Raw genomic sequence first — 27,878 nt, 5'->3', positions numbered from 1 at the left:
CACCACTCTAGTGGGTAATCGAGGGGGAAGTCAGTCACCGCATCAGTCAGGGGGAGCAGTTGCGACTTGGACCAGTTGATATGGACTCCGGATATCCCTCCATACAGAACAAACTCCCGAAGCAACGGATTGAGATATGTTTCAGGATGCTTGACATATAGCGTTATGTCATCCGCATAGAGTGACACATCAATCTGGCGCTGCAGGCATTGCACCGCGCCTCCGCGATGCAACTGACGCAGCCTACAGGCGAGAGGTTCAACCGCGATGGCGAACAATAGGGGAGAGAGAGGGCACCCTTGTCTCGTACCCCTGGTAAGTGCGACGGGCTGTGACAGATGACCGTTGATCAGTACTCTTGCCATAGGGCGAGTATACAGCAGGCGGACCCAGGATATAAATAATGTAGGAAATCCCATACGAGCTAGCACAGAGAACAGGTATGGCCATTCGACAGAATCGAACGCCTTGGTTGCGTCCAGAAATATGGCCGCCACGGGTGTGTCGGGGTGTACCGTGCGGAGCAGGGAAAAAAGCGTGCGGAGGTTATGGGAGGTAGACCTGCCCGCCACAAATCCCGATTGGTCGGGCAGCACGAGTCTGGTCATTAACAGCGACAGCCGGGTGGCCAAGACCTTAGCAAGTACTTTGACGTCGCAATTTAGAAGGGAGAGCGGACGATAAGAGTTACAGGAGTTGGGGTCCTTATTGGGTTTAAGAAGGGAGGTAATCACTACCTCGCGCATTGAACAAGGGAGTACTCCATCATCTAAGGATTCAGAGAAGACCTCGCTGAGTACTGGGGCCATGATGTCGATGTAAGCCTTGTAGAATTCGGCTGGTATGCCATCAAGCCCAGGGGCTTTGCCATTCTTGAGGGACATAATGGCCTCGCGTATTTCGTCTTGCTCGAACGGAGCCGCAAGGAACTCTCTATCGCCGTCGCTAAGCCAACACAGCGCAACGTCGCTGAGGTAGTCAGCATAGGAGACGTCGGGCCCTACAGTGGAGGTGTAGAGTGAGTGATAGTGCGCCACGAAGGTAGCAAGGATCGCATCCGAGTCCCTAATAGCAGTGCCAGAGGTGTCGGTGAGTTCTAATATGGTGTTACGAGCTCGGGTGGTTGTGTAATCGCAGCTAGCGCCTTTCCGGGCCTGTCCCCCTCGCAATATTTACGGGCCTGCCAGTGTTTGCCCCTAAACTTTGCGTCCCGCGCAGCCTCCTCCTCATATCGTGACAGTGTCTCCCTAAAATCGGCCTGTAGGTCGGGGCTGGGGTCGGAAACCATTCGCAGTTCTAGATCGCGCAGCTCCTTCTCCAGTGTGTTAAGTGATGTGAGGATGGAGCGTAGTACGCCATGGCCTTTGGAAATGCAGTACCCCCTGATCGTGACCTTGAATGCCTCCCATATGTGCTCAACTGAGTCTACCGATCCCTTGTTCCTAGTGAAGAAATCTTCGATCTCCTCACCTAGTTCAGTACGAAACAGGTTATCAAGGAGGATATCAGGGCGAAGTCTCCATTGCGGTCGAGGACTGTCCCAGCCTGGTGTACGAAAGTGGAGCAGGACAGGGCTGTGATCAGAGTACGTCCTCGGCAGATGACGAACCCCCACCAAGTCAACAGCGACATCTCTTGTGATGAGGAAATAGTCTAGCCGTGCCCAAGTCCCGGTATATGAAGTAAAGTGTGTGCCCTCCCGCCCTAGGGGGTGTAAGTGCCGCCACGCGTCCAACAGTCCGCCCTCCTCGACAATACCCTCCAGTGCCTCCCGTGCTCTGGGCTTGTAGGTGCAGACCCCATCCGCTCTGTCCAACTGTGGTTGCATCGCTAGGTTGAAGTCACCTCCCCAAACTACGTGTCGTGATGCAATGGAGAGGATTTTACCCCAGAGAGTAGTGAAAAAAACTGGTGTGTCAACATTGGGCGCGTACATGGTTACAAATGTGAAAGTGTCCCGGCCTATCCTGCCCCACAATAGTGCATATCTACCCTCCCTGTCGAGTAAGTCTCCATACTTTTGAAAGGGTACCCTGTGGGCTATGAGGATAGCGACTCCCCTCGAATAGGTGGAGTAGGAGGAGAAGACACGTTCTCCGGCCCACCTACTCGCGAACGATGTCCCACCCTGTGGTGCCAGATGCGTTTCCTGTAACATAGCGACTTGTACATGATTTCTATCCAGGTAGGCTATGACATCCCGGCACTTTCTGGCATTGTTCAACCCTCTTATATTCCAGGATAAGCAAGTTAATTGCGTGTTAACTGCTGGAGTGGCCATGGATAGCACAGCAAGAATAATAACAGCGCCGGTATAAGCAGCACGGATACATCACCTCCGCATCACAGCATCGTTGCCCACACCGAGATAAAGTCCAAGCAAAGAGTCCAAGAAATGAGTGCCTCAAAAAAAAGGAAAAAAAGAAATAAACCCCCCTCCCCACCACCCACCCCAGCATCCCAATCATGCCAGCAGCCAAGTACTCCCACCCAGCACCCCGCCCCCCTCCCCCTTCCCCAACTCAAGCACCGTGAACAGCTGGAACTCCAGCAAGTCAAAGGGGAACACCTAGTGGGGGTAAAACATAGAGTGCGTACAGCCACCTCCTAGGTCCCAGCTCCGTAACTGTGCCGCCCTTGGTGGAGGCTAGGGCCAGGAATGTGGTCCTTGGGTTACATTACCATAGGGATGAAGAGTCCATGCAGCGTCCCCGCCCATGCGGTCTCATATGTCCGTGCATCAATGTTCGGGATGGGAAAAAGCCGACGTAGGCTGGGTGTGCCGCGTAGCAAAGATCTATAGTCAGTCTTCGTGTGGCGCCGGGGGTAGGTCTGCGTCATCTCGGTCCTCCTCTGCATCTCGGTCCTCTCTACGTGCTCTCCGGAGCGTTTTGAGAAAGTCCTCCACCTTCTGTGGGTTGGTGAAGAACCGTTGCTTGCCCTGGTGGGTGATTCGCAGCTTTGCAGGGTATAACAGCGCATAGTCGATCTGAGCCTCACGAAGTTTTTTCTTCACCGGGAGAAACTTGCGCCGCTCCTCCTGCACCATAGGCGTGAAGTCTGGGTAGATGGAGAAGGTGACTCCATTATGCTGCAGCGATCTCTGAGTTCGGGCTGCCCGGAGGGCAGCGTCCCGATCGCGGTAGTTTAGCAGCCGGGCTATGATGGGGCGCGGAGGGAGGCCCGGCTTGGGCATAGGCGCCAGAGAGCGGTGCGCCCTCTCGACGATAAACTGGGACGAGAAAGCGTCCTCCCCGATGGCCCCCTTGAGCAGTTTCTCTACGTACAGCTCCATTCTGCCCGTATCTGTGGATTCCGGAACATTGGTAACCCGTATGTTGTTTCGGCGGCTACGGGCTTCCAAATCCTCATTTTTGGCCGCTATGATCCGGAGGAGGTTGTCCATCCTGGACAGTTGAGTGGTGTGAGATGCGGCAACATCTGAGGTGTCAGAGATACGTTGCTCCGCAGCTGTAAGGCGTCCCTCATGACGATCTACCTTGTGCACCAGTGCGTCCAGTCGCGCGGTGACCCCGTCGACCTTTTCTACAACAGTGGCGAAGCCCTGTCGCATCTTTTGCAGCAGGCTGGACAGGTCAGTGTCTTTAACGGAGGAGACGGTAGCCCTCGGGGAGGACGTGCCAGGGTCCGGGTCCATTTGCGTCGATTTTGCGCCTTTCTTCGCAGTATCAAAGCTGAGCTTGGTCTGGCGGTTCTCAGGCCGCACCATGATGGCGTCGGGACGCAACACTCCAAGGGCGTGAGGAGCAGTAGCACTGCAGGTTGCCTGGCTAGTAAACTAACTCCAGGATGTAGGGCCACAGTGAGGGTGGGGCAGGGCAAAGCCCCAAGAGTGCAACAAGGGTCCAGGCGGTGGAAGCCCGGGGGTCTGATGAGGCCACGCTCGGCCTGGCGGCCAGGGAGGGGGGTAGCAAAGTCTTAATGGCTATGGTGGTAGGGCCTAGTACGCCAATGTCGCTGTGCAGGGTGGCGGCACGACCGTTCCATGCGAGTGTGGGAGGCAGTGCAGCCGGACCTCAGCGGGGGTGTGCCACGCAGGTGTGGTGCTCTATCTAGGGTAGCTTACACCGAGGCCACCCTACAATGTTCAGTTGGCAGTATGAAGGAGTGGTGCCAGGCGGGTGAAGGAGGATCGAGGTGGGTCCCAGCCTCTCCTGTGTGGAAGGCGCAGTCTCCTGGCATGGAGGGGACAGCGTCCCGATGCTTAGCGCTTTGTAGATGGTCAGGGCCGGCCGAGGCTCAATGTAGGAGCGGCAGCCAGCTCGAGAGTTCAAGGTCCAGGGGTCAGCCCCCTCACCGGGCAGTGCACTGTTCCGTGCCGTGTCCTGCCAAGCGGGTCCGGAGCTCCCCAGGGATCAGGCAGGCAGTGAGGTGCTCGTGTCCCGGCGGCCCGGTATACAGAGGGCAGTGGCAGCTCCACCAGCGGGGGAGGCGAACGCAGCGAGGTGGGGGAGGGGGTCGGGGGGGTCCCCGCACCACCGAGCCAACCGCCACTCACCCCGATCGCGGGTCCGCCGGCGAAGATCCGTCCAGGGGTCCACCAGTCTTCTCAGGGGAGAGGCCCAGTTCCTCGTGGCAATCCCCGGCCTGTAGTAGCCCAGCGTGGCCGGACTTGTTCACTCCACCGCACCGCAGCAGCCGTCGGCGAATATTCAAAGCGGCGCCGCTCCGGCCCCGAGTCTCCCAGCGTCACCAGATTTGGACCGAGTGCAGGGATAGTGGTTGCGTTGCACCCCGTCCGGAAATTAAGCCGTTTTGGATCCCATTGGCAAAGGATATGAGAAGGATAGTGTCCCAAGGAGCGGGAGCTGCGAGACTAAGCAGCCATTCCGCTTGTGCGCCCTCTAGCGCCCCCCCAGGTAATAATGTTATTGTGTGACATGTAAGGGCTGGATCAAGACCACATTAGTGACTGTGCAGTGTGGGCTGGAGGCACATATGAGACACAAAGATAATAACGGGCATGTGGGATGGGGCCTCCCGAGAAACTTGATGTAACTGTGGGGAAGGGGAATGTCGGAACAGGTAACATTATGAGAGCGGAGGAGCAACAGGTATCTGCCCAAACTGCTAAACGTTGTGTGGCAAATACCAGCTGCAGAGGCCAGTTAAAGGAAGCGTCAGGGGATGGGGAATTGTGAGAGCCATGGTTGCAGAACCCCATGTGGCAGGATAGGAAGAGGCCAACTGCCATAATTGGTGCGTGTTAGTAAGTGATGCAAGATAAAATAAAGTTCACTTGGATGTTGAAGTGGCTGATGTGTTTCTGTAAGCCAGGCCAGCATCGGCTGCGAAATACGAAAGGTTAGTACTTGCAGTGGAAGTGCATGGGGTCGATAAGAAATAGAGAACATTTTAAGGTGTGCAGACAGCAGTCAACATATATTCTTCTTAGATCATCAGTGGCTTGGGGGTCACTTGTGGCGGTTCCATTGAGTCCGCTCTGGGGGGCCATCTGGTGGAAGAGCCATCATCACTGAAGGATGTCACAGAGGTTGTGTCAGGATCGAGACTCAGATTACATTATCGCATTGTGGCTACCATCTGTAGGGCCTGACGTTGTTCCAGTATTACTTGTTTTAGGTTTGGGGTGATGCCCAGCTGTGAGGGGAAATGGTCCTGTCTGCGCCACCACCTGTGGTGGCTACATTCCACACCACGAGCCCACCCCGGTCCATCCAATCCCAGGCATCTTCTGTAGAGTCGAAGAAATGTGTGGCCCTAACTGCCACCACTCGGGGTCAGGCAGGAAACAGTAGTGTGTATCAATTGTCCAGTTTGTGGAGGCCCCGCTTTACACACAAGGAAAGAGCTCTAAGTCACTGTACTGCCGTAGTGTAGACAGGAAAGAGCATGACAGATGTGTTGCCCAATTTTATCTCTTGCAGCTTGTGTACTTCGTGCAGGATGGAGTTACGGTCCCTACAGTTGAGCAGGTAGAACAGGAAAGTTCTATGGTTGGCGCCGGGTGATGAATGGTGGGCCTGCATGCGGTGGGCTCTTTTGATTGAAAATAATGAGGAGAGCGCCACCCCAGACAGAAGACTGCAAATCCATGTTTTAGCATAGGTCACTACATCGAAGCCCTCCACACTCTCCAGAAGGGCCAATCGCATATAGTGTTCCTTCTGGAGAGGCTCTCTGTGTCCTCCACACTATACTCCAGTGCATGCACAGGATCCAACAGTGCCTGCACTAATGCTGCTGATTTGTGTGTGGTCAGCTGAAGTTCAGCTAGTGTGTGTTCTACACTTTGTATTTTGTCAGCTAATTTGCGATGCTCAGCATGCAGTAGTGTAAAGTCTGCTGTTACTTGGCCAATTCTGCCTTCAAGGGATGTGTGCATCTGCTCAGGGTGGTTCCTAACTTTTCCACAGCTTGTAGCACAGTGTCAAGTTTAGCATCAAGGGAGTCTGCTGAGACCAGCGGTCCTGCCTCCGTGCAGTCTCCAGGCCGCTGCTCATGACTGCCGGATGTCACAATGTCACCTGTTGAACTTCTGAGCCTAGTCAGCCCATGGTTTAGAGTTGTGCATTAAGCATCAAATGGGTCCAATCGAGCTGTGTACTCCAGAGATAGTCCCCCTATTAGCACCCTAAGAGGCTCCCACAGAGATGTGTGTTGATCCCCTGGGACCCAAGCCAGTGCCGGTGGGAGTTGCTCTACCACCTTCATCTGGGCTACGAAGTATCATTGGGTGCACCTTAAGATTGGGCCCACTTGCATTCACCTTAGAGGGCGAGGGGCACTGCAGCATGAGCAGCCCTGAATGTTCTAGAAGTGTTCGATCACCAGAGGTCGCAGTTGAATCCGCACACCTCAGTGCCTTCTTGCATGCACCAGTAAGGTCATTCAGAGACGTTTAAAGGCATGGGCAAAGTGGGCTCTGGCCCAGGGCCCCAGCCTATCATGGGGCCCCTGATAGAGCCATCTCTGTTCTGCAGAGTCTTGCCCTGATGACCTTGAGTAATTCTTAAACAGATTGTTTTAAATACCGTTTTCCTTTAATTTATTTTTCATGTGGGCAATGTGTGAGAGTTTATTACGGACATTTTGCAGAAAAATGTTATGTTTATATTTCATGCAACATCCTTAAAAGCGTTTCTTTTAGTTCAAAACAGAACCTCACATTTGAGAAATGGGAGGGTGTCACAGATATTATCTGCAGTAATATTAGTGAGCTGCTGTTGTGTTACAATACTGAAAGCACATGTCACTATCCCTGAATATTAGATGGAAACACATTTTGTTGGTATTTAGACCAGTGTGTCTGTGCACTGCCAGTGACCTAGCCAAAGAATTGATGAAAACAGCTGTAATTGGATCATAGATCCAAAGCTGCTCCAATAGAGCTCTCCAAAATACGTTTGGCACGGGCCCCCAAAATCCTTAAGATATCTCTGAGGTCATTGGCATAACAGCATGAGAAGCCCCAGTCCTGCTATGGTCAGCAGCAGTGCAGGTGGGAATCACAGGATCTGCTTCTGGGTCCGGTCGGTGCACCTGCTGCCCCTCCCCCCCACAGTTCCCCGACCTCAGGCTCATCTGTCAGTGTCTACAGATAACCAACAGTGCAGCAGTTCAGGTGGCCCGGTGTATTTTACCTTCCTTGCTGCTGGCAAGTCCCCTGCAATGCAGCCTGCACCACGGGTGGGCCATGATGTAGGAAGCCTCCGACAAGAGGCCAGGGGCGGCACGTATCACAGACACGAGAGTGCAGTCAGTCCTGTATCCAATTGCAGTACAGCCAGGCTATCGGTGTGAGAAGAGTCCAGCCCCAGCTTCCAGGAGGCATGCCCAGTTGTTATTTGATCGGTATTCCTGAAGGGCTGGGTCAGTGTCGCCTATCAAGAGCTGCCATAGCGCTTCAGAGGGTAAGAACAATAGATAGCGTCAATGTCCAGGCAGTTGGGCTCCCTCTGGTCTCGAGATTCGTTAGGCATGTCCAGGGTAATGAGGCCAATGAGGGTTTTGTATTTATTTATTTATGGCTCCAAGCACATTTGGCATGAAAATACAGGTGGGCTTCAGGACTTGTTCAGGTGAGGGGGATCTCTGGGCAGGGCCCAAAGGGCAGATTGGCATTTTAATGCTTGTGAGGTCGGGTCTGATCCTCTCCCCGAGCAGCCAGACCTCCCAATGTTGCTGCACCAGCCGGTGTAGCAGCAGGCCTCGAGCTGGAAAGTCTATGAAGGCTGGTGCTGATCTTCGGCACAGGTGGAGCTATATTCAGTCCACTGCGAGTCTCCAACAACAGCGGAAACCAGGCCCAGAGTGGCGTATAGTGTTCCACAGCTGGCGCACCGCGTGCCTAATATTTATACCGCATATTTATGGCGAGGGCCCGGGTCTGGACCGACCCTGCGTGCTTACCGACAGCCGCTGCATCAGCAACCCCCTCAGCGAAGGCCCGGCAGGCATGGAGCCCCAACTGGGAGCCCGGGAAGAAATGGCAGCAAGGGAGCCAGACCGGGTGCAACGACTCACTACAATGCCTTCTGCTTCACCCCCCAGTCAAGCCTAGCCCCAATACGGCTGCCAGCTCACCGCTGGCACCGTCCTCATCCAGGGCGGAAGGGCATGCAGGCAGGAGGGCACCGGCACCAGCACTCTCCGGCTCACCTGGCACAGCTGAGTACTCTAGCCTGCAGACTTCAGGGGCGTAACATAGGCCCCCGCAGCCTCCGCAGTGCGGGGGGCCCCCAAGTACCCTTACTCTGGAGGGGGCCCCCATCCACTTTTGAAGCCTTCTCGCAAAGGCTGAATGAAGTAAACAACACGGCAGCTGAAGCCTGGCTGAAACCTGCTGCACGGGATGGGATTTCCCAGCACAGTGGAACATGTAACAAACTTGCAAAATCAATCATTGTTGGCAGAGAAGGCCCTCAGTAACAGTTATGTCAGTGAGGACGGAAACACCTGCAGAGCCCAGGGTGAGAGAGGGGAAGACAACACAGGCAAGGAGAAATGCAAACGAGAAAAAAACACTTACAAGGCACGATGGAGAGAGGGGGAAAGAGACAGAGAGCACTGCCAGAATTAGTCTGGGGTAATAAAGAACTGGTTACAGAGAAAGGTGGAGATGTGGGAGGATGAGAAAAAGGCAGGTGGGAGGGGAGACAGGTGTAAGACAGAAAAAGGCGAGGCAGATGACAGAGAATTAGAGTAGATGGGTGAAAAAGAAGCAGGCAGGTGAAAAAGGAACAGGGTAGAGAGACAGAGAATAGACAGGTGTGTGAGTGATAGATAAGTGAAAAACAATGGAGAGCATTAGAGGGGAGGCAAGTTAAAAAGGTACAAAAGAGACTGGGAGAAGAAAATAAATAGCTGAGAGAGAGCAAGAGAAACAGAGATGAGTGAGATGGGGATTGGTAAAGAGAGAGCCATGTTATAAAGGACAACTGAGAATAACAGGGTGGAGAAGACAGATGTGAGAGAGATAGCAGACACATGAGAGACAGTTCAAGATGGAAGAGGAGAGAAGTTATAGAGCTAGAACAGTAAGAAAGAAAGACAGTTGAGAAAGAGAGAGACAGCTGTTGGGAAGAAGATTAGTTGAACACAGTTGAGAGATATAGAAGGAGATATTTATGTGAGAGAGGTGATAAAGACATAGAGGCATATGGGAAAGAGACAGATTAAAGGACACGCGGGGCATGGGAGGGCGAGAAGGGCTGGGCGGGGAAGACAGGTGAGCGAGATAGAGTGCGTGATTAAGAGAGAAGTGAAAAAAGGACTGCAGAGTAGAAGAGACAACCCGAGATAGGGAGGAGAAAGGTGTTTGAGATAGGTGAAAAGAGGTGAAAGACAACTCAGAGAGGTAAAAATGGTGGCAGAAGGGAAGGTTATAAAGAGACAGCCAAGAAAGCAATAGCCTAGAGAGAGCATGAGCAGTCACAAAAGAGAGCCATGAGAAAGAGACATACAGGTTAGAGAGAGCGAGAGAGAGAGAGAGAGAGAGGAGTGAGAAAGGGACAAGCTAAAGGAGGTGAATAACAGACAGGTGAGAATGGGGCAGGAGAGAGAGAAAGAGGGGGAAAGTGATGATGGACATGATGAAGGGACAGGTGACAAAGAGACAGTGGGGAGAGAGCAAGGTAATTCAAGAGACATATACAGATAAAAAAAGAACTGCGATAAAGGCAGAGAGAGTGGGGAGATAGGAGAGAGCATGGTGATACAGAGACAGGATAGAAAGAGAGCAGAGGGGGTGGGGGAAATAGCTAGCAGATAAAGGGACATTCATGATATAAAGAGACAGGTATGGAGAAGAAGTAGAAGAGAGGTAATTAAACAATAATTATGTGAGTGAGAGATAGCTGAGCAAGAGTGGGGAGAAGGGCGAAAGAGGTAATAAAGAGACATATATGCAATCAAGAAACAATTTATAGGGGAAGGTAGCAGTGATGATAAAGAGACACTAGAAAGAGAGGGAGAGGAAAACAGGCAACACACAGACGAGTAATAAGGAAGGGGGAAAAGATAGACAACCCAGTAGAGAAGAGATGACAAAAATAGCATGGAAGAAAGGACAGAGGGGAGGAGTGAGCTAAAAGATAGAGAAAGGGAGGGGGGAATCATAGGACATGGAAGACCTGAAGGAGAGAGTAAAAAGAGGCCACTTGAGGTAGAATATATAATACTAGGAGAAGACACAGAAGGGTAAAATAGCTATCGGAAGGGGAAACTTGTAGAGAAGTAGAACACAAAGGATAAAAGTGAGCATGTCCTATTACAAATATAGATTAACATTCTGGTGTTTTATTATTGAGAATGTGTATGTATGTAGAGTGTTGGCCACTGCACAAAGAAAAGCATCACCCGGTAGAGCAGTAACTTATCCTTTGCTATACATTTACTTGAAATGGCTCGTTTTTAACAGTTTATCAGTTGCCTAGTTATCCGCAGGCAATATGTAGCATAGGGAAACCACGAAGATGGCAAAGAAAGCTCCACTGGAATGACTTTTACAGTATCTCCGAGAGATGGGTCTCATTGGAGCTGAATATCTCAAATGTCTTCTGAGGCAGTATTTTCTAATGACTGTTTAAGGCACAAAATGCCTTTGTAATAAATAGCTCTATGGGCAAGACATAGTATCCTTAATTCTATGGAGCACAACATAATGTGCTTTCTTTACTCCATAAATCAATCACATAGCTTTGTCTTCAGCCATCTGGAACATATAAATCTGTCCAGTAGTTATCTTGATATCAAGGACATTGTCATAGTGCATACAAAATAAAATGATAACACTTAACACTCAGCCCAAGAATGGAAGTACATTTCTGGCCAGTATGGACTAAACCTTTCACGTCTGTCCTAATTTTGGGAACTAAAGAGAGTTGATAGCCAGTATTGACTCTCAGATTCTTAACGGTAGAGCTAGTTCATGATTCTGCAGTAAGGAACTCCGGCCAAGAAAACAGAGGCTAAGATAGCCACTCCATTTTGTGAATTTTAATTTCCCCCCCACTGAAAGTTGGTTGACTTACTCTCATCCCCACAAGAAATTGTTAATTGCTCTCCCTTGGCCAGGAAGATTACAAGGTTAGTGTGCGGAGCCTCTTTAGTAAGCGTCCGTCATCTTGGCCCTGCTGCCAACGTCCCTTCACAAGTACTGAGTGTCCTGGTGGCATTCAGAATAATTTATGTTGGTGCTTTAAAGGGAGCCGTACTTGCTACAGAAATTGGACTTATAAGAAAGCAAGAGTGGCTACTTGCAATTAAAATCATGCATGACTCAAGTAAGGTTTTTCTTTACAATGTCAAGATCTTTTACTCTAGCTGTTACCACGGACTGTCCAGTGTTCACAAAGCATGGATCCTGCTTTAAGAATCATAATATTGTATCTGCTTTCTTCCTGTCTCCTTGAATTGCCTGAATTACACGGAGAGAGAAGGGTGTTAAATTAAATAATGTAACTCTATATACTTCATATCAACCTTTAAAGCTTCCTCTGCTATACTTAAAGGCATACCTGAACTTACTACCCATCCACTGAAACATAGGGGTTACACAGCAATGCTCACAGACATGCAGCTAGTGAGCGAACAGAGAATTATCAACAGTGGGCAATTCAGGCAACAGAACTTGGCAAATACTGCAAGTTGACCAATTCTGCTTGACAGCAATTTGACATATCAACCAACGTAGAAACATCACCAGGGTCTTGTTACCCTGATTCCAGTTCCTTTTTGGAGAAGCCAGACGCCAGACACCGTGCAACCGTGAGCGAGAGCAAGGTGCTAGGAGGCTGCTGCACCGCACTGCTCCACTTCCTGTAGCTTCCTTCTGCCTACAGGCTACAGCCTTACCGCTCTGCTGTTGCCGTTTTCATCAGGGAGCCACTGGGCGCCACTTGAGCTCTGCGGGGAGCATCCCACTTTTCACGCGCTGGAGGAGTCCAAGTTTTTTTGCTGCTTACTGCTTGCTGCTTGGAGCTGCCGGCTCAGGACCTTGCTGACAGGCGGGGAGAGTCTGGGGGTGGCAACGGCGGTGGGAAGCGGGAGCAGGAGCCGCCGAGCATTTTCCGCAGCGGCTGTAGCCGAGGGACTGTCCTTGCAGCTGAGGCTGGCAGCAGGCAGGCAGAGCTGAAGCGTGAAGGGCAGGAGCCGCTATTTCCCGTATGAGCAAGAGAAAGCAAGAGGAATACACGAGAGCAGTTTAGGGAGTGTGCTAAAGTTAAAGGCTCCAGCGGAGGTGTGCACTAAGGAGGGCAGAGGAAAACCAGAGGTGAGCAGAGAGAGGGCTGGGGGCCACCACTAGCTCTGAAAACAACTGCAATAACTGCAATTACCTTACCTTACCTTGCCTCTTCGCCAACACCCAAATCTAACCCTGAAAAAAAAGAGAGCAGAGGATAACCAGAGGTGAGCAGAGAGAGAGAACTGGGGGCCAACCCTAGCTCTGAAAACAACTGCAATAACTCAATAACTGCAATTACCTTACCTTACCTTACCTTGCCTCTTCGCCAACACCCAAATCTAACCCTACATTTTTTTACTATATGCCAACTAGATACCAACTGTTGGAGAACTGTTGTGGAACGATATAGTTGGATACAGCTGGACCAACCAAAGGGTAACATGAGGTCAGGTCGGGTCCGAGGAGGCACAATGGTTAAAGGGGGCATAAAGAAGCGAAAGCGAACCTCTAAAATGCTCGAGGGCTCAAGTGAGGAACCTCCACCCAAAACCAGGCCTGCAACACAGGACTGCTCCCTAATTGAAATAACCGCAGATGAAAATATTTCAGGGATACAAAAGAGCGGGCAGCCTTCTAATTCAGAAACAAAAAATAAACTAAATAATTCAAATAATCCAGAAAACTGCCAGACCTTGTTCCAACCAAAAATCTACACAAAATTTCGTTTTTTTAAAAATGCAGGGGACACTCTTTTTTCAAACGTGAGAGAAGTGCCGGGCCGTCAATCTCCACTTCAGCCAGTACAGCCATTACAACTGCTACAATTTACTCGCGCACAGAGAACTACTCACAAAAAGAGACGTCCGAGCACAACTATTACGACAGCCATCAGCTCATACTAGTAACATCAACTCCACAATGTAATAAAACTCGGACAACATATGAAACTATTACCACCAGTAAGGAACTGACAATTGACACTGATTTAATCCAAGTACACAGATCAATGGAAGTACAAGGAATGTCTGGAGAGGATCTAGAAGAAAAGCAAACAAACCTCGATTACACAGTTGGTGGCAGCGGTCCGACGCAAAACAAAAGAATTGTTGGTAACCGTGGCACAATTGATGTACCAGCAATATGCGATCAGCGAAGCCCAGAGGCAAAATCATAATCGACGAATAACAAAGTAGATCAAATAAGGGTAAGGGAGGAATGGATAGAAATAGAAATTTCTTTGGCAGCTCCAACATCAATTCTTCACCAGAACGACCAAGCGACAGTTCATAACCAAACGCTAAATGCAGAGGGCGAAAAAGAAAAAGAGGATATGACAGCATTTGATTCAGTAGAATTGACAGAAGTCACTTCATACCTGGGAAAGGAAGAGTGGGAAGATCTCTTGGCCGCCTATTCCCAGGATAAGTGCAGAAGTGGGCCAACTGTGAATACTTCGAGAATGACACCTGAATGTAAACAAGAACAACATAAGGGGGAATGTAAAGGAGACCAAAATGTGACAATACATCCAGCAAGTCTGGAGGGATCACTAAAAAATACGAAGTTCTTGGCCTAGTTTGTTAAAAACAATGCAACTCTTGGTGGAGGCTCTCCATTACCAATCAGATAAAATGGACACCCAACTGATGCTATAAGATACCTTGGCTGTCGGTGTGGTTGCCATCGACGGGAAGTTGGGTACATTAAACACACTTCTACAAAATAAGTACGAAAGTTCGCAAGTTTCAAATTTAGCTTGTGGATGTGGTCCAATTATTGATAAATTGGCTTCACTCCCAGCAATGCTGAATGATTTGTGCACTCAAATCAAAAAGTCCACGCAGGGCACAGATAAAGATTCTCTTGAAGGACACACGGATCTCACGGAAAATGAAAATGAAACAGGTGATACGACAAAACACAGTACCAATCAAAGCTAATAAAAAGGATGCTTCGGCACAAAGGAAGGCCAGGCTCATACAATTAAAGATCTAGAGGCCAGAGAAATCAAAACATCAGATGGCCAAACGCCTGAACCCTCACAGGATGATAATGTAGATAAACAAATGAATGCAAAACAAAGGCGAGCAAAAAAACAGAAAGGCCGAAATCAAAAATCAAATCTAAACCATGAAGGATTCAACCGTCTCTTTAGGATGTCATCGCCATCAGTACAAAGCAAACCTAAGTCCGGAAATTATATAAGCTTAACAGGGACCCCTGAATGAAATACAGTAACCGCAAAAACAATAAAGCAGCCTGTTAACAGAGTGAAGCGAGAAACTGAAAAAACGCAAGTCCTTGGGAATAGTAAGAATGATGAAGTAGAAACCTCGCATCAGGAAGGGACTAGGTTGACTTCCCAACCAAATGAAAAAGGAAAAACACAATCTGAGCTTGAGCAGAAACATTCACAAAAGACCGACACCACAATCTATTCTATTGTTAATAAAACAACAATTGGGGAATGCACTTCGGTAACAAGGCCTGAGAATGAAAACAACCAACGTATACTGCCTAAGATGCCAGTAAAAACAACAACGAATAATCTTAAAGAGATAACTGACAGTGAACTGGCTTCTATTACACAAGTGACTTCATTGATACATATAAGGACGGACCCAAGAGATGAAACACATGTACCCGTAAAAGAATTGGGAACCTCGCTAGACGCCCCCTGGCACAGAGAGGATGGCCAAAGGTGCAACCTAAGAGGACAACAAACAATCCGTCAGAAAGAGAGAGATGAAGTAGCATTTTCCACAAATCAGGCAACACTGTCAGTAGCAAAAGGATATGAATCCACACAAATGAGCCACACTAATAAAAAGACCAGGAGCCCAGAAGATTTAAGAAGCGTAACAAATACTATATGGCTCAGTCCGGATTATATCTCCAAAGGCAGGCATGACATACTGAATAGAGGCAACATCTTATGGCTGCTATCTCACATTCCCTCCCTGGAAGATGTGGCAACTATGGAGCAAGCTTCTATCGAATTTATAGCCAATGACGGATCAAGTGGCGAAAAAACTAAAGCAAAATGGACAACATCATTAATTGCATACAAAATACTTGCAGAGGCCCAAACATTCAAAAACTGGTTGATAACAATAACTCCTTATACAAAACCAAGATACCCGGAATTATTAACTCCAGTAGCATCAGAGGGAGCACAGGTTTCAGTAAACAGGCACGGAATATCTGTACTTAGAGGAGCAGTGGGGATAAGTGGAGTAAGAAATATGCAACATCTTAGCATTATTAGAAGTACCCAAGATGGCGCATCATCTCCAACTGGATTAAGTGATCTAAAATGGACCGCCAGAACAATAAACAACCATGCAAATTGACAAACAGGTTCACATTTAAGATCGAGTGAGCAAAATCATTTAAGAATATGCTCATGGAATGTTAACGTTCTGGCCTCCAAAATGTCTGATCCAGATTTTAATAGCTATATAAGATTGTTTTAGATTTTGACACTGCAAGAAACATGGCAAGCAGACCCCCCGCACCTTCATGGATTCTTGCGTTTTTTTACTGGTGCAACAAGGATGGCGAAATATGGTCATCTTCAAGGTGGTCTAGTAACCTATGTTTCAGCCACAAGTGCCCATGTAGTCAAAGAAGTTGGACCAACTTCCTCCGAGTCAATGGCAGTAAACTTTTTCATCTCACATCCAGTAACAGGCACAGGGGGAATTAATCTCACCTTGATCAATGCCTATGTCCATCCAAAAAGGAAATCAAAGGCAGCAAAAGAATTATGTAAGTACCATCAACAGATCTTATGAGCACTGGGGACTTTAATCTCAATCTTATGGGAATCTCGACAGATGAAGAGAACCTAATCTAAAATTCAGACTGGGATATACCACTGCAAGGGAAGTTGCAAATATCTAAATAGACCAAACTAGACAAGCAGATATTAGTGGACCTTGAACTCTTCACTATTAGAGCATTAAATGGAAGATTTACTGGAGACAACCCCCCAGCTACTACATTTCACTTGACTAGAATCAACACAACACTGGATTATACCTTTATTTCATTATCCTTATTCAACAAATGGTTTCATTTTGGATAGGGGAAAAATCCGACAGCAACCACTGCCCCCAAGAAATTGCTCTCAATATCACCAAGCCTAAATTTGAGCTATCCTCGGTGTCTAAAGAGTCAGTTTATAAAATCAACTATAAAAAGATTAAGTACTCAGCAGCGATCAATGGAATCATACTAAAAAAGGCTAAGTAGCTGTTCCACGTTAGAAATGGCTCTAGTGAAGTTGAGAAATGGGAGCTTTTTATTAGCTCTATGGCAGCATACTCAACGAGACCTAAGCCACAAATGCGACTGGGGCGCAGCAGTATGAAACACTTTACAAGAGAGCATAAAAAGAACATCAGGTGCATAAAAAAATCAATTTATCATACGATGAGACATTTGCAGTATAATCCCACGGATATAGTAAAACACAATCTTTTATGGAAATCAAAGGCATTGTAGAAAAAATAAAATGGGAAGCCAACAGATCTGTGGAGGACAACATGTGGGCAAAACTACTTGCGGACGCCAAATGGAATGATGGTGCAAGATTTTGGAAAACCATAAACCACTTCATAAGACCTATGCACGATGGAGTTTTCTCTAATATCACAGAAGAAGTCAAGGCAAGCAACCTTAGAAATCATTTTATTCAGAATAGAGATCTTTATTTGGAGACAGAAATTGAAAAGGCGATAAGAAATTCTGTCAACAATAAACCACTGACACTGCTTAGGTGCACCGGCAATCAAGAAGGTCTTACACCAACCATAAATGAAGGAGTGACAAGTTTACAAAAAACTATTAGGTGCCAAATTAAAAAGGGAAGAACGGAATTCCGTACATCCTTTATAAACAAGAGGAAAATGAATGGGCTGCAGCGCTCGAGCCACTATTTTTGGAAATAAAATATTTTGATAGCTCTTGGAAGGGCTCAATCATCTCTCCCATTTTTAAATCTGGAGACAAGTTTCTTCCTCAAAACTATCAGCTAGTTGCCCTAATGGATAACGAGGCAAAATATTTTGCAGGTACACTTTAAGAGGAACTACAGGCCTGGGCTACAGAGAAATCCCTAATTCCGGTTAACCCGACTGGCTTTACTAAATCGGTGGGGTCAACCAACCAACCAACATCTTAACAATGGGCATGCTAATAGATAAGGCTGAAACAACTAAAATGGCAATTCACTTCTGTTTTATAGACTATAAGGCTGCTTTCGACCATATGAACCAGAACATCTTATGGTCCAAACTAAAAAGATGGGGGATACCAAGGCCACTGTTAGGCCTGCTGATTAATCTGCACACGAAGACGTGGATCCAGATAGTTGGGAGACGGTTCACTCCTGTCAATACGTATAGCAACCAACATGGGTCTTAAACAGGGCTGCGTTTTAGCTCCCACACTATTCAACTTGTTTTTAGGGGACCTCATCCCGATCCTCAACAGCTGTAACTCCCATGCACCAAAATCAGGAGGGCTATTATTACTGTGTCATCTCTATGCGGACGATATAGTCCTAATCAGCCATACAAAAGTAGGGCTACAACATCTTGTGAATACAACACAGGGATACTCGGATGCAAATGAACTGACAATAAACCTGGAAAAAACACAGACAACGACAATCAGTAAGAAAAGGAAAAAAAGTAAGACACCTGGTTTTTGAAATAATACTCGTATTGAGGGCACGTCAGTATTTATTTATTTATTTTTTATTTTTAACATTTATTAAGCGCGAACAAATGCCCGCAGGCGTCTTGGCGCTGTACTTTTAATACTCTCCTATGTGATCTTTTAGTTTTGTGATCTTACAATTTTCAGAGGTCGAATAACCATGTCTTCAGTTTCTTCCTGAAGAGCATGAGATTTGGGCTAGATCTTATGGTTTGCGGGAGTGTGTTCCATAGCTTTGGGGCGGCAACTAGGAAACGTCTGTCTCCCCAGTTGACCAGCCTAGTCCGTGGCACTACCAGATCATTCTGTCTTGCTGATCGTAGTGTCCGCGTAGGAATGTATGGGGTAAGATGGTCACACAGAAATTGAGGCGCATGCTGATGTAATGACTTGTAGACGATGCACAGTGTTTTAAATTTGATTCTATTCCTTACAGGGAGCCAATGAAGATTTCTCAATGTCTCAGCTATTGGTTTGAATTTAGGGATGTTAAGGAGAAGTCTGGCTGCCGCATTCTGGATTGTCTGCATTTTCTTGATAATCCTGACTTGAGCATTTGCAAGCAAGCCATTGCAGTAATCCAATGCTGATAGGACAAGGGCGCTGACCAATGTTTTGCCAACATTTTTAGGGAGAAAAGGAAGAATCTTCCTAACCAGTCGTAATTTATAAAAAGCTGTGGAGGCCATTTCATTGGCATGTGCCATGAAGTTTAAATTGTCATCGAAGATGACACCCAAATTTCTCACCTTCGTGGTTGGTTTAGGGACAGCTCCAAAAGAGGATGGCCACCAGATTGAGGACCAGCTGGGACTGAGGTGGCCAAAAGTGACCACCTCAGTTTTCTCGGAATTTAATTTCAAACAGTTTGCAGACATCCATTGTCCAATGGCCAGCATGCCTGTTTTAAAATTCTCCGCCACTGTTTCCCCATCATTTCTGACAGCCAGTATCAGCTGTGTATCATCTGCATATGAGGTAAGGTTCATCCCGTGCGCTTTGATGGTTTTTGCGAGGTCCGACACATATATATTGAATAGTGTCGGACTAAGGGATGAACCTTGAGGTACCCCACATGGCAGTGATAACTCAGCAGATGTGAACTGGCCCATTGTAACGGCCTGAGATCTCCCTGTCAGAAAGGATGCCAATAGTTTTTTTGCTAGACCTTGCACGCCCATTTTTTCGACCCGGTTGACTAAGATCTTATGGTCAACCGTGTCGAAGGCGGCCGACAAATCTAAGAGAACCAGTAGTGCAGTGCCACCCTGGTCTCTGATTAGTCGAATATCATCCGCCGCTTTAATGAGCGCAGTTTCCGTTCCATGAGACTTGCGGAATCCAAATTGTGTTTCATCGAGCAGATGATATTGCTCAATGTATTCCGCAAGTTGGACATTCATGGCTTTCTCAACTATCTTAGCAACAAATGGAAGGTTTGCTATGGGCCTATAATTTTTCAGTTCAGTTTTATCTAAGCCAGGCTTCTTCAAGAGAGGTTTTAATAAGGTCTTTTTTAGATGGTTAGGGAAGATACCTGTACGGAACATTAGATTACATATCTGGGTAATGACTGGGATCATAGTGTCCATTAGCAGACGAAGGGTGTTCAGAGGACAGGGGTCCAGGGCCGATCCAGATTTGATTGTTTTAACAATGTTCTGGATTTGATCCTCCGTTACCTCTGCAAAACAAGAGAGGTTATTGCTTAACGAAGGTGTATTTACTTTTTCATTTCCATGGTTAACTCCAAGATTGAATGCTGAAAAGATGTCATTCACCTTGGTGAAAAAGAAGGATGCCAATGAGTCACAGAAAATTTGTGAACAAGGGGGATTAAGGTCTGGGGCACATCCCACCAGATGTTTAGTTATTTCAAAGAGCTTTTTATTTGAATTTTTTGCATTTCAATTTGCTCTGTGTAATACCTTTTTTTTGTTTCTGTGATCAGAAGTTTATATTAGGATAGAGATTCCTTATACACTTTCCTGTTTTCATTATCGTATTTTTTCCTCCAGATTCTTTCTTTATTTCTGCATTGCTGTTTTAGTTTTTTTAGCTCCTCGGTATACCAAGGTGCTGAAGGGGAGCTTCTATTCCTGGACAATCTTTTTACTGGTACCAGCTTATTAGCTGCCTGGCCCACCCATGTTTGATATTGCTCAATAACCGTTTCTGGGTCATTAGCCCAAGTAGGTAGTGAGTCCTGTAACGCATCCTTAAGGCTGGGAATACTAATGTCCTTCCAGACTTTAAACGATTCTCGTTTGGGGAGTGGTGTTGTTACAGTGGGTGTTTTGTTAATTTGTATAGTGGCCGATATCAGGTGGTGATCAGACCAAGTCAGTGGCAGGACGTCGGTTACTAGCATATTGTCCAAATTAGTAAATATACCATCCAGGGTATGGCCTGCAGTATGAGTAGGTTCTTTCACCAACTGAGATAGACCGACAAGCTCCATTTCAGATTGCAGAGAAGTGGTGTCTTTATCTTCATTGCAGTCTAGGTGAAAATTGAAATCACCTAGCAGTGTTATAGATTTATCTGTGGCTAAGGTTTCTAGCATAGTGGCAATTTCTGTGAGAAATCTTGACCGAATTTCTGGTCGTCTGTATAATGGTATGCCTTTGAAGTTGTATGAGGGGGTCAGGTAAATATCAAAATGAAATGCCTCGCATGTCGTAGAGGGGATTGCTGTGGTACGAATTTTAAAAGTGTCCCTGGCAATTATGGCAATCCCACCCCCTCTTTTACCAGTTCTATCCAGTCTATAGCATTTGAATCCTTGTGGAACGGCTATCACCAGATCTGGGTCAGATGCTTTGTCCAGCCAGGTCTCTGTCAGGAACATTATGTCTATGCTCCTGTCTGTGAGTACATCGGCTATTTCCTGCCTATGTTTGGCTAATGAGCGCACATTGATAAGGGCTATGGTGAACTGTTGTTTTATCTGGTAGGAATTATCATTACCCACCATTTTATGTAATAGGGGGTATACAAATATTTAGGAGTAATAGGGGGTATACAAATATTTAGGAGTACAAACAACAGTGGCCAGTTTACTGTACAGAAAACCTGCATTAGAGGTAAAGGCCTTGCCTCAGCATTCGTGTTAAAAGCATTAAACAGTAAACTCACTGGCCCGTCTCTCCTGCCTCTGACACAAGTAATATGAGCTAAACTACTGCCAACAATAACTTACGGGAGCAAAGTACAGAGGGGCAGAGATGCCAAGATTTTGGATAACATAGTCACAGCTGCATATAGGATTATTTTTAGCCTGCCCAAACAAACCTCACCGGCTCAAATCAGGCTAGAGTTTAGCGTCCAGAAACAGCTCCTGGCAAGACAGGGGCGTACATAACTGCTTGGGACAAAACGCAAAAAAACAAACAAGGAACCTTAACTGACTATCTATGGATGGAATTAGAACAACACCCAGCCTCACCAGCCGCAAAGTATCTCAAAAGGAGCCTGGCGTATCTCGGCTTATATCAGCTTTGGGATACCACAGTCATATAGCGCTTAAACAACTGGTCGGGAAAACAATTAAACATCTCTCATGGGTTGAAGACAAGGCATCCCTTGCGAAAAGATCACACCGCTGGATGATCCTGAACTCGTATTCCACACTGGCACCGCAGAACTACCTCGATTTGGGCTATTCAAAAACAACCAAAATTAAATTCTTAAAGTATAGGTTGGGCCTGTTACTCTGTATCTGGCACTTCCCACGCTGGCTAAAGGATAAGGTGGGCTCCCTCTGTCTCTTATGTGTTTCGGTGCCTGAGGACATGCCACATTTGTTGTGCTCCTGTGACAAACTGTTGGAAGAACGAAAGCATCTGCTAAAATCCCATTTTAACCAACGAGGGATACGTTCACGAAGACAGGCAGTTCTTGCCTGCTTTGCACCCCACGATCCTCAGTTGAACTGTAGTCTTTTGAAGTTTATGATGGCAGTGGAAAAGGAAATGCCAAGATTTGATTCTCAATTGTCTTTTAGATAATATCATAATATAATCTATATCTATTTCTAATTATGGTCGTTTAAAAAATTGAAATTTTATGATTTTAAATTGTAAGAAAAAATTGTGAGTGGGGATATAATGTTCTTTTTCATTCATATGGAATTTAAATGTTTGTAGTGACATAATGTTTTTGCATGTAGACGCAATTTTTAATGTTTGTATTGCAATGGTTTTAATTAACTATGCAAATAGACACTCATACTATTACCAGGGCCATCTCTTATTCCCATAACAGTTTTGACTCATAATGATGCAGGCCTTCTTTATTAGGCAGACTTTGTCTTTCTTTCCAAGCACAATCACAGCTGTTTGAGGCTCATCATTTGATTGAACTGAACTGATGTTATGTCCAGTGGTTCCATGTGTTCAGTAATTATTTCAGTGAAAAAATAGTTTGATATTTCTGACTCCTCTTCTAACCCATTGTCCCAACCTTAGAGTTTTTGTGATGACACTTTTTTCCAGAAATATTTTTGCATTGGAAAATGTTTCATCTTACCCTTTTCACGCTGAAGAACAGATGTATTTCATATGATGTTTTTCCTCCTTTTTTCTAGCATAGTTACCTTTAAAAGCTTCTCTTAATTTGTACTGCTTTGTCACAATCCGCAAATGTTCAAAATAGTGACAGCATTCTTGTTTGTCAGAATCCATCTCTTGAAAAAACACAGAACACCATGTTCAATTACCCTTTCCATTATGCATTATACTTATCTTGATGTAATGGTTCTTTGTAAAACCATTTTCTTTTATTCTCCTAGATTCGTGGAAACCACACTGAAAACTCTTTTTAAATCTCAGGGATCCTGGACATCACTGGAAGAGCTCAAGAGAGGGTCATTGAAGAATCAAAATGCTACTTCAGGTAGGACATTTTCTTTCAGGAGGCAGTGTTTACATTGTGTGAGTCAAGTTCACTTACGCAGTTTGATTTCTGAGGGTTGGCTGGCCTTCCAGCACTCTTTACAATTCAATTACAATTTACGGATTACCCCATATCTAACACTCTGGTGTGTTTTTCATTATAAAAAGAGAATGTATGAATATTTTTCTGGCTAGCGGGCTTGTTATTCATTCGTAATATACCTTTGTTGCCTCCTTTCCTGCTCATAGGATGATTGAGTGTTTGTTTGTAGATAGCAGAGGAGTGAGTGAGCTTGCCACTTGAAATCCTTGGGCACATCACTTTTTAATCTGGTTCAGCACTGTGATTTATACACTTGTGTAACCCATTACAGATGCAGATTTTAACACAAAGGGCTTCCTCTCTCTGTAATTGAACATGGCCATGCATTAAAATTATTGTACCTTGGCCTAGGCTGAACAGTTTTGATTCAACCTCAAAATAGCCTTAAATGTTGTGCAAGTACAGGGCAGCAGGGAGCACCAGTGTTTGTGTGTGCTTCTGAGAAGTATACGCTGTTTTTTGTGTGCAGTTTTTATAGCACTAAGGGGCACATTATGATGGCGGACGGACCTGAGTCCGTCCCCCACCATAGAGTAGGAGGGAACCTCCGCATGGGCAGCGGAGTTCCCTCCTGTGCAATTAGGATGTGACAGCCACCCTGGCGGTCACATCCTCAATTTTTAACATTGCGGCGGGTGCGGCTTCAAGCTGCACCCGCAGCAATGTTAAAAATGCACGCATTGCATTTGTATGTAGCAAGTGGCAGGCACCGCGCGGTGCCTGCCGCTTTCTGCATACAAATGCAGGGTGGTACCATAGGTACCCCCCATGTGCACCCCCCACCCCCCCTTCACCTAGGGGGCCCGTAACGGGCCCCCGCAGTGAAGTTACACATGCTTTTCCACGGCGGAAAAGCCGCCGCGGAAAAGCATGTTTCAGAGCCCATCCTAATCTGGCTGACGGTGTCTGAGAGACACCGTCACCATATTAGTGCTTTTCCGCCGCGGTTGTAAGCCAACCGCGGCGGAAAAGCTGCGGACGGAAACCAGGACCCACCAGCCATCCTAATGTGGCGGTGGGTCTTTGGTGGGTCCGCAGAGGATTTTCCGCATCCTCCGGGCCGGCGGTGGCTTCCGCCAGCCCGGAGGATGCGGAAAATCCTCCATCGTAATAGGCCCCTAAGTGTCCAGGGGCTTTGGATTGCTTTAAACGAGCACCAATTATTAAACAAGGTCAGATTCAGTGTATTTAGGCACAGGGAGGTTAAATGATTTTTTTCCAGAATTACAGGCTATTAGCAGACACTGGGACGTAAAGGATTTCCTTCCATTCATCTTAGTTTGTTTTTTGTTGGTATGCCACAGACTATACTCTGGACGATCGAGTGGCCATGTCTATTGTCAGGTTTCTTTTTTTCTTTTTGTTACTTTCTTCAAGGTCATTGATTAGACCTACAAGGGAGCTCATCTCATATTTTTTAGGATCTGTTTTTACTTAACGATATCACTGGCAAGTGGACTGGAGAGCCGACCGCCTCAGTGATTCTCGGATGCAGCACAGCCGCCGCTTTGGGGGATGAGCCAGCCTGGCTCCGTTTTCCTTCTCGTGCATGCTCAGTGGTTCTTCCATTTTGAACCTGCACAGAAGTGGGGCATGACTTTATCCTCCTGCTCCCATTGCCTGTAGATGAAGCTTTCTACCTGTGTGTGCATCAGCACGTTTTGGGATTTTTCAAGTGTAGGGCTGCATCCAACCTTTAGAAGGGTGATGTTTGGTGCCAGTGTAGCTAGCGTACTGTTCTGCTAGGCCGGGGCACTGGCAAGAGGCTGTCCACAGGATTGGGTCATTGGCATTGACATCACTTGAGATCATAGCAGTCCATTCATCCATGCAAGTAGCATCCTAGCCCACAGTAAACCACAGAGATACCATAGGACCAGTTGGCCACAGCAAAGCAGATGTCCTGTCATGGGGTTTGTTGTTTCCTTAAATGTTTATAAGGTTGAATGCATCTTAATTAGTCTCTGATGCGTTTCTGTGAAGTTTAAGAAATTTAGTCACATTAAAATGAACCCAAAGGCAGCTTTCCCTATTGTCTTACCGTCCTTAGCAAATAGGTGCAAGTGTTTCTTCTACACCTAAAAGTTTCAGCGCTCCGTCCATCATTTCCTTGTGTTTGCTTTGTTTGCCCTAAGTTGGCAGGGTATGCTCAGACGTGGGTCCCTTGCTCACTTTACCACTGGATTCAGCTAGCCTGGATGATGATGGGTGTTACAGAGAAACTGATCCTGGGATGCTTGTTTCCGGTTCAGAGAAGAACTGGCTTGGCAGTTCGAGCTGGACTGTTTTCAGGCGGCACAGGGTCAAGACTGATTTGCTTATAGCTGGGTCTGAACTGAGGTGGCGAAGTGAGCTAAAGAATGATGATGGATTCAACCAGATCTGTGACTGGGGGTGAGTGTCTGAAAAGTTTCAGCGCTCCATCCATCATCTCCCTGTCTTTGTCTTCATCACCTAATGCAACAGTTTATCCAAATCCAGAATATTAAGGTACCAGCAGAAACAATGTCAAGATTTCTTCTACAGGTTGTAGACAAATTGAATTTCCCCAAATCCAGATGCCAATAGAGTAAGCGCAAAGCAAAATTAAGTTGGAACTTTTTAACATAGCATCCAAAAACACTGTCCACTATGTGTCATGTGACCCTATGCTTTGTGATACAGATACAACACTGTCATAAGTACGATATATTTGTCAGAATGAAATGTCATTGATTATCTTGTTGGGAAGTTCAGGTTTTATAAATTCTCTACATTGTGGTGGTTAATCGATTGACTTTAATTGAGCAAACAACTCAGTTTCTGTGGCACAAAAGCCCCTAATACAGTTATAGTATTATGCATCAGTGGTAAATACTGTTGAATGTGAGCCCCCCAGAGAAGCTACCTCGTACTACCGTGCCTTCAACTCTTATTGAAAGAATGGCGGGTGGAAGAGAGGGACGGTCAGTCCCTGGGTGGAGGTCAAAGGTTACAGTTAAATAAAATGGAATCTTAAATCATTAGTTGGTCATAAATCATCATGGCAGCAATCGATCATTGATATAGGCCATAAATTATGCAAGAAAGTTAGCATATATCCATCACACTCAGTGATCCACAGTCTTATGCTAGCTTGGCAACACCATAAATCATCTTGGGCAGCACCATCTAACACAGGTCTATGCGCTGCATGTGAAGGCCGGTTGGGTTGCACATTGCAGCCAGCTTCTAGGCTTCCCTTGCTATCTGTGCGTCATCTAAGGCCCTTTCCGGCCATGCGGGTGTTGCAAGTGCCATGTCTGCTCTGTGACTATTCCAATTTGTCTCTCTCTATTGAACCCCCACCCCATGTCCCAGCCAAGCATCACAAAGACTACTTCTATGGCACTTCTTTCCATTCCAACGCACTACTTCCGCCCTTATGTGGTATTGATGTAGTTAAATTGTGGTGTCTCTGCCATGCTGCGGTCTTTTCACAAACTTAAGCAGCTCCTACTACATCGCTAGGCCTTCTTCGTTTAAGAGTATCCTGCTACTTTAATAGGCTCTCAGGGCAGCTCCTCCTCCTGACAGGAGATAGAATACAAAATATTTGCCATTTCTTAAAAGCCCCAAAGTGGCAATATATTTACTGGATCACTGATAGAATATGAACACCAAAATTATCCCCATACACAAATATCGAGACAGCAATATTGATATAAAAAATATCGACATCCTATATTTATAATTGTAAGTATAAAAATATCGGAAACAAATATTGATGTAAAAATTATCGCTGTACAAAATATGAGTAATAAATAATGATAAATATATTAAATAGTAAAATTATCTTAAAACAATTATTTAGATTTAGCATACATTTTAACAAATATAAGAAATATATATATATAAATATATATATACTTTAAAAGAAATAATAAACTATTCATTTATATGTATTTTTTTAAATTTTATAAATATATAAACATTTACAAATAAATATATATATACATACCATAACATAAAATTTAATTAAAAAAAATGTATTGTAAATTAAAACATTAAAATATATATTAGTCTTTAAACCTAAAGGTTGCACTCCATTGAGTGCACCAGTAGGGAAAATGGTGGATAGCAAAGGGGTAAAAAAGTTCAACGGCAGGGAAAGTGTTGGATAGCAGCGGGGTACAAATTACTATTCCCACTCCAGTGAGTGCAACAGTAGGGAAAGTGTTGGATAGTGGAGGGGTAAAAATTACTACTCCAGTGAGTGGAACAGTAGAGAAAGTGTTGGATAGTGGAGGGGTAAAAATTACTATTCCCACTCAAGTGAGTGCAACAGCAGGGAAGTGCTGGCTAGCGGAGGGGAACAACATAGTATTCCCACTCCAGTGAGTGCAACAGTAGGGAAAATGTTGGCTAACAGTGGGGTAAATATTACTAATCCCACTCCACTGAGTGTAGCAGAAGGGAAAGTGTTGGATAGTGTAGGGGAAAACATTTCTATTCCCACTCCAGT

The 27,878-nt window shown here is 46.1% G+C and overlaps 1 pseudogene; it reads left to right on the top strand.

Moving 5' to 3' along the window:
• The window catches only part of LOC144797975 (polyunsaturated fatty acid lipoxygenase ALOX15B-like), a 175,930-nt pseudogene that overhangs the window by 57,875 nt on the left and 90,177 nt on the right, over nt 1-27,878 (top strand).

The sequence above is a fragment of the Lissotriton helveticus genome, chromosome 12 (genome assembly GCF_964261635.1).
Source record: "Lissotriton helveticus chromosome 12, aLisHel1.1, whole genome shotgun sequence".
Lineage (NCBI taxonomy): Eukaryota > Metazoa > Chordata > Amphibia > Caudata > Salamandridae > Lissotriton > Lissotriton helveticus.
Note: the sequence above shows the minus strand (reverse complement) of the source record. Positions and strands in the feature narration are given on the sequence as shown.